General features: G+C 40.8%; 1 long non-coding RNA gene across 1 annotated transcript; it reads left to right on the top strand.

Annotated features, from left to right (window-relative positions):
- Positions 1-2,667: 2,667 nt before the first annotated feature.
- LOC148116601 (uncharacterized) lies at positions 2,668-7,630 on the top strand. Its single transcript, XR_015733685.1, has 2 exons — positions 2,668-3,875; positions 4,965-7,630. It is a non-coding gene; the product is annotated as an uncharacterized LOC148116601 (long non-coding RNA).
- Positions 7,631-7,838: the final 208 nt, after the last annotated feature.

The following is a 7,838-nucleotide window of genomic DNA, read 5'->3' as shown; positions in this document are numbered from 1 at the left end:
TGATCGTGCGATTCAGCTGGGCATGGGGGGGGGGCGGGGATTTTTGCTACCGGTTCTCTGAACCACCCGCTGCCATCAGTACTGGATCAGGTGATCCGGTCCAAACCAGGAGCATTCACTCCTGGTCTGCAGGCTGGGACCTTCTACTCCCCCTCCCCCTCTGTTCCAACTGCCAGTTGCCTTATATTAACATGCTCTGATGCTATGGAGTTACACATTCTACATTAAGTTTCAGGCTTTAAGTGTCAATTTATCAGCCCAATCACATAGTTTCATAGTGAAGTACGGGGGTCCAGCTAGTACCAGATAGAATTCATTAAGATTCACTACCTTCCCCTTTTCCCAAAGGGCTGGTGTAATGTAGTGGCTATTAAGAAGTTGAACCAGATTTGAATTTTACCAAAACCACCAATGGTAACCTTCAGATGGAAGGTCTGTAATCCTACCAATCCAAAATTTTTCCATCCTTAATAAACTTGACTTGGTATGAGAAAATAAGTAGAATAAGTATGAAATTCCATGAACGTAGCACAGGAATTGCAGTCTAAGATACTACCTGGAACCCATCAAGAAAGGCTTTTGACAATTTTCATTTCCCCAAGAATTAAGTGTACATTAAAGAGCTGTGAAACTAGCTCTTCGGAGAAGATAAATCTCAGAAGACATACTGTGTTTCAAAGCCACCTTTATAACTGTTGCTGAGAAAATCAGAGGGACAAGTTCACACATTCACCAGCAGACAAGTTCAGTTTGAGGGAAATTGCTTTTTACTGTAATGATTACTTAGATGTGTGAAATTTTGTGACCACAAAGTACACAGTGATGGTATAATATTAATGTTCAGATGTGAGAAATTAATAGAAAAATGGTCTCAGTCCATTCTGTTTTGGAAACCAATTCTGTGTAGGCTGACTTTGGAATATAGTATGCAGTAAGTGTGTAAGGTTTCCTCCCCACCCACTTCTGATCTTTTTCCTTCCTGAATCCTCCACCCCATAACTCTGGGGAACCATGTTGCTGCCAATAATGCCACCTGTGCACAAAGAGAGCTTCCTCTGCGTATGTATGTATGTATGCATGTATGTATGTACAGTATGTATGTATATATATTTGTGTGTGTGTATATATAAATACCCTGTTTCCCTGAAAATTAGATGTCTCTTGGACTCTTTCTCCGTTGCGACCATGAGCAAGCAGAAGTGGGATGGTGGCCACATGGAGTCCAGCTGGATGGGGCTGCTGGAGCCACCGCCACGAGGCGAGGCAGGTGTCGGGGCGTGGGTGGCCTGGCTGTGGGGGCCATGAGGCAAGTTGGTGCAGAACATGTGAGGCAGCTCCACCCCCCTCATGGCACCGCGAGCAAGCAGAAGAAGTGGGCCTCCCATACATGGGGGGGGTTAGATGACCCCCAAAAATAAGCCCTAGTGCTTATTTGGGGAGCCAAAAGAAAATAAGACCCGGTGTGTGCTTGTGTGTACACACACACACATACACACACACTCACACACACACACACATCCCATTTGCAAGTCCCTGCCTGCAGAGATCCAGTCTTGTGAGCACAATTTGGTTAAAGCCCCAGAGTTCAAAGGAAAGCCTGGAGCCATGCATTTCACCTGGATGCAACAGAAAGAAGGCAATGTTCAAAAACAACCCAGCTGTATCCCTAGAGCTATGCAATGGAGTAGTGTGCAGTACACAAGGTGTAGGGTCCATAAGAAGACAGACCAACAGCTGCTGCAGAGCTAGCAGACGCAATCATGTCTTTCATATGTGTATTAACCACAAAAGGCGAGGGGCACAAAAGAACACTGTTGCAATATATAATGTATTGTGATTCTTAAGCAGTGGTGGGTTGCCCCTGGTTCGGACCGGTTCACAAGAACCGGTAGTAAAACCGGCGGGAGGCTCCGCCCACCACTCCAGATGTCATCATCAGCGATCTGCGCATCTGATCCCATTGCGAACCGGTAGTAAAGGTAAGTAGAACCCACCCCTGTTCTTAAGCATGCTTGTTTTGTATGGCTCCTGGTTGCTGATATGTCTGGACAACCACCTCACTTTTTACCTTACCTTTGCAAATAAGATAAATGCTTGAAACGTTTCATCCTCCAAGGGCTGGAGGTTCTTCAGAATCACAGTTCACTTGTTAAACATTTCTTCCTTTTTCATTTCTATTGCTTGGCTCATTTCATATCCTCAAATGAAAAACCATTCGCCTCCCTGGCATAAAGTGATGAATCTTTTCTTCTTCTTCATTGTCATCTTGGCTCTAGGGTCATCTACAGGACATTCTTTTTCTTATGGGAGCCGCTATAGCTGAGAAATCGCTGACTTAAATCCTGTGGTGGCTGATTTTTATTTTATTTTTTAAATCAGAACATGAAAATGCCTCCAATTTGCATGTTCTGATTTAAAAAAAAAACACATGCAGAATATATCTACCTTTTTCTTTTTCTTCATTTATAATGTATACATTATAAAATACAATGGTGTATGTATTATATTTTGCTGCTTTCAAGTAACATCCAATACTACCCAATTTCTTTGTGGGTTATGTTGTACTTCTGACCAAATCAAAACGAGGAGGAAAAAAAAGCCTGGAGCATATGAATTTCCTGAAGGACTCCTCCATATTGTTGAATGTAGGTTTGGTTTGGTTCGCAGGCTGCTCCAATGGCAAACAATTGTCAGATTCCTGCCTAGTATTGCTGGGACTGAAACAGAAGCAGACATCGCAAAGGCAGGATTACTCAGCTTGCAAGATGGCGGAACGGTGAAGATCTTTTCCTCCAGTGTATAAAATTCTTTTGCCTTCGCAAGAAGCTGTTGCTGCAATCAGTTGAAGCCCTTGGGTTTAATTATATAAAAGAAACAGAAGAGTCATGAGAAATGGAACATAATTATACAAAAGCTGTTGCATACAGGATGGGCGGTAGTAACTCTGAGTAGCCCAGGCATAGTTGAACTGTCAATAGCAAGTAACACACACTGCTCTCTGAGTGACTTGAGGCAAACTGATGGAAAGGAACAGACTTCAGATCAGCATTTTTATAAAACTCTGTATCTGCAGTTCTACCTGTGCTTGCCACTGACAAGAAAATTGCAGCCCAAAAGCTGACAGGGGCAGAAAGTGTCTGTGTATACAGAAAGATGACCTTTCACTCCTATGAGTTTGTTTCCTTGATGGAGAACCAAGGAGCCTTGAAATATCAGACACCAGGATTTTGATTGTCCATTCTGATGACTTCCGCCAAGTCATCTCTGTTTAAATGTCTTGGGCTTTTCAAACTCTAAACAATAAGTTTAAAATACCTCCACTGTTAGGCGAACAAGCACTTGGTGTCAAATGCATTCTACCCAAAACTATTATCATTATGGGAGTGTAGACCAGCTTTCCATGCCTCAGCAACCTCCCCCGCAGAACACCTGGAAGGTACTAGCTTAGCAAATGTTGTCAAAAACAGTGCCACCTGCCACTCATCACTCCTTGGTAGCCACAGCAATTGTCTAAAATATTCACAGAGCTTTTCTACAGCTGCAGTAGATGCTCCAAATACATCACCATACAATAGAAAGGCTGACCACCACCCGTTTAGCTGGGGTTGTATGATTGGCATCTCATCATGTGGAAATAAGCATGTCAACAAGTTTTAATTCCTACGTTGTTTAACTGGAACACCCATCCCTTTTCTGTAGGGCTCAAGTTCAACCTTTCAGTAAATGATCTGATGGGGATCAAGAGCAGAGTACTAATACATTCATGTCTGCTCCTAAAAGGCATTCAAAGGACAAAACCTCAAACAATCCTAGCTCCACATCAAACAGTCAAACAGATCCATCTTCCTGCAGCACCTGTTTTGCTACAGATGCAGGTGAGTTAAGAAATCTGTCAATTCATCATGTGAAATGCATCAATCTTTGAAAATCTTTTCAGCACTTGCATTTTTACATACTGTGTGTAATATAGTAGAAACAGACATACATTTGTTACTCTGTCTTTTAGAAATAGATTATTTCCTTTTCTTCCTCCACCTCCTTCCCAGGTTCGAATTCTTTAGCCCAGAGAGCAAGATTTGCTAGGGCTTGTTGAGATCAAAGTGGGATCCCCTGCACATTGTATCTTCACAACAATCCTGTGAAGTAGGCTAAGCTGCAGAGGGAATAACTGTGCCTGGGTTATACTGTATACAGTATGAGCGCCTCAGCTGAGAGAAAGTTAGGTCTCAGCTTCTCCAGATTGTAACACAGAGTCTAGCAAAATGTTGCATCTCTTAGCTTTATTTTATATTTATATGAACTGCAAAGGACGTGGCGGTGATGCAACAGTTGGAATAAGAACGGAATTGCAGCCGTTATATACTTTTTCAGGTTGCTTTGGGTTTATTCAAAATAGATATATTAATTCTACAGGAGGTTTAAACAGTCCGGTTCCAAGTGTTATTTCACTTTTTTGAAAAAGCACCGTGAAAAATTGATTACTTTCAGTTGACTGTTCAGTGGGGTCAGTTTTGGGGGGACAGCTGGAAAAATGGCACAACTCATGAGCTGTTGGGGCACAAGCAATTCAGAAAATCCAGTGTCCACCCCACTCTAATGCCTGTATCAACCTTTTGATTATATGGCAAAAACACACCTTTAAAATTCTGTCTCTTATGGCTCCAGTCTGCTACCGATATAATTACTGGAGCACTTACTTCCATAATCCACTGGGAACATTTTTCCCCCTAGATTAAAAGCAATGTGAATTTCATTACTGACTCTAAATGAATAGAAGATTCTACCCACTGACTTGGCTGGATTCTCTGGGAAATTTACCGTATGAGCTCCTTTTGAACACTTCAAGTTGACAGCAGTAGAAACTTTTAACCATAATCCAAATATGCGGTTTTAAGCATGTGACTTTCCCCAAATTGTCTGCAACTCATTTCAAGCCCCTGGATGCCTTTTGTGTTTTGTGTTAGATGCATCATTCCATTCAGTGAGGCTATCATTGCTTTTGGCAAGGAAGAAGATGCTTTCCAGGAGGCGGATCGGTGGAGAGATTATGGGATTTATGGAACAGTGATAAAGCGAGGATCTTGAATATTACCAGCAAGTAGGTGAACCACAATGGAGATACGGTCATGTGTTCTCCATCTGCTGCCATGTCTGTGTGGTCCAGGATTTTGTGGCAAAAATGTGTCATCCTCCACCAATACTCTTACCCTCCAACCTATGTGCCAAGAATTCATTTTCATTTCCTCAGTGCCATGCAATTATTTTTTTCATCCTGGGATCACTTCTGTGAAGAAGGAAACATCATCTCAATTCTGTTTGGCAATATACATTTACTATGGCTTGCAAATTGTGATGGGCAATTTGATTGGATTGAATAACCCCATCAAAGAAAAAACTGCCACACGACAACATATGCAAGTTCAGAGGCCAAAGTTCACACTGCTATAGGGCATCTGCCTCTTTCTTCCAATACTCACAAGAGGCATTTTGTGCTCATATTTGGCAGTAAGACTGCTGTTGAAAGGGTCAGGTCAAGACCACAAGGTAAGGAGATTCAGTTGGATTTGACAGGGAAAAGTACAGCACCTCTGTCTGTGGCACAAGGCACCTCACTGAAGATAGCCCAAGCCACCTCCCATAGACTTAATAGTTACATTAGCCCACAAGATATGATATGATCTTCACTCTAAAAATAAAATGGAAACCTTGCATGTTGCAGAATGAAATGTTTGCTTCAAGAATCACCTTTCCTTCTGAGAATGCTTCTGAGCCTTGCATGTAACACAAGAGAATTGTAGTGTTAGAAGATAAAAAAATGATTGGGCATTGGCGACCAATGTTTTGTCTCTCTAGATAAAAAGATAGAAGTGAACAGACATGGTAGGGTAAGAGAAGATGGGGAGGAGCATGTTTTTCTGTATGCCTGGCCACACTTCCAACAAAATGCCATTTTAATGAGTGTCTATTATATGCTCACAAGTCTCCAAATGTTGCCACCAGCCAAAAATAATTGGGAGTCCCCACAACAATGTTTGGTGGACTGTTATTAAAGGTTCAAAGTTTACAAATTAAATATCGCCAATCATAAAACTAAGAAGCCTATGCTCAATTCCACAAAACAAAATTATACGCCAATCTCAAGTCCAAGCATTGAAGAGTGGAAATCCTTATCCAAGATGCAATCCTATTCACAACCACTGGAGGATATTTACAGAAAGTTTTCTCAATGTATCTCCGTACCTATTGTCCAGAATCTATGAGAATTGCTGGAGCCAAGCAAAAACATTAAGAAACCGAAACAAGCAACTTTATGAACAACGAATTGCTCTTGAGGTTCACCGTACAATAGGGCCTCAGTGATTGTGCAATTACATTTCAATGGTTAGTTTGAATGGTAGAGTGATTTGTTTTCCTTTATGACATGCATGCTCAAGAATAGTTTGCCACAAAGTCCCCCTGGACTTGAGATGTCTGAGGGGGTGGGGAAACAAAAATCAACACTGGTGACCATGACTAGATGAGTCACTATTTTTACATGCACTGCTCAGGTTACAAACATTTTTTTAAAAAAAGGGTTGGGTCTTTGACCAGGGAGTTGTGACCATCATTCTTTTATTCAAGAATTCCCCTGTTTGGCCATAAGTGGGAAAATTGGAGAAACTGTCAGAATAATTAGCCAATGTCAATGAAAGCCTCTTCTCTCTTTCTGTTGAATATGCACATGCGTACATGACAACTTTTCATGCCTAGCAATAAATACAAACTGGGCAGTCAGAAATGGAGAATAAAAAAAAAAAAAGATTTAGTTGTACAGAATCACCCTGGCTGGGTGATCACTTTTGCATGCTTTATTTGATGGGATTTCCACTTTTTGTTGATTACAGAATTGCTATGTATCATCAGTATAATTTGTTTTGTTTTTAAATCTATAATTTGTTCCTTTTTTGCACTTTGTTTCAACCCACAGCAGCCCATCCAGCCTTGGATAAGACCAAGATATATTTTGATATATATATATGTCAGGGTCAGGTCAGCTTCAGGGTTGACAATATTCCCATCCTTTCATATTCCCTTCTTTTTTCCAACCCACAGCTGTTTTATACATCTGTGTGCATATATTTTGCTTCTATTTGTTTAGTCTACTGTTTATTATAACACATTAAATCACCTCAAGGATGGAATTCCTAATCATGTGACCCAAAGTCTGTTCATCCACAGAATGCTTAATTATATCTCTTCATACTGCAGTTTCCTCACCCTTAAAATCAGATTCATTAGAATACCCACTGCTCAATGCAATTTCACAGAGATAGAAAATGTAATTTCTGCTATGGTTCATTACTTCATGTTGGTATGATTGTATATAAAATGGGTACTAAGCTGTGAGTTTGTGGTGGACTCTTCCAAAAGATGCTGGGTCCCTGAATCATTTTATACAATGATACCACGCTGACTTCTCCAATGGTTGAACAATCAGTAAACATCACTAATGTTTCACAGACATTGAAGTACTGTGTTAGATGAAATTCTCAGCATTAAGGTCATAAAGTATTAGTTGAAAGAGCCCATTTGTTGCAGATGATGGATTTTCAACAATACAGATAATAAATGGCTTATCCAGCTAACACTCAACTGCTTCTGATACTGAAAGGGTTTGTTTGTTTGTTTGTTTGTTTGTTTGTTTGTTTGTTTGTTTGTTTGTTTGTTAACCATAGTCTCTTCCTGATAACCTCAAGAAATGGCTTGGAGGTCACAAGGAAATTGAACTTCCACAGAGTACCTTGAACTCCTGTTCCTAGATGTCAAAAACTGGTTTAGGAAACAGTCGTTCATCTTCA

Source organism: Pantherophis guttatus, chromosome 1 (assembly GCF_059756535.1).
Source record: "Pantherophis guttatus breed Tessera chromosome 1, ASM5975653v1, whole genome shotgun sequence".
NCBI classification, from domain to species: domain Eukaryota; kingdom Metazoa; phylum Chordata; class Lepidosauria; order Squamata; family Colubridae; genus Pantherophis; species Pantherophis guttatus.
This window is presented reverse-complemented; position numbering and strand designations above follow the sequence as displayed.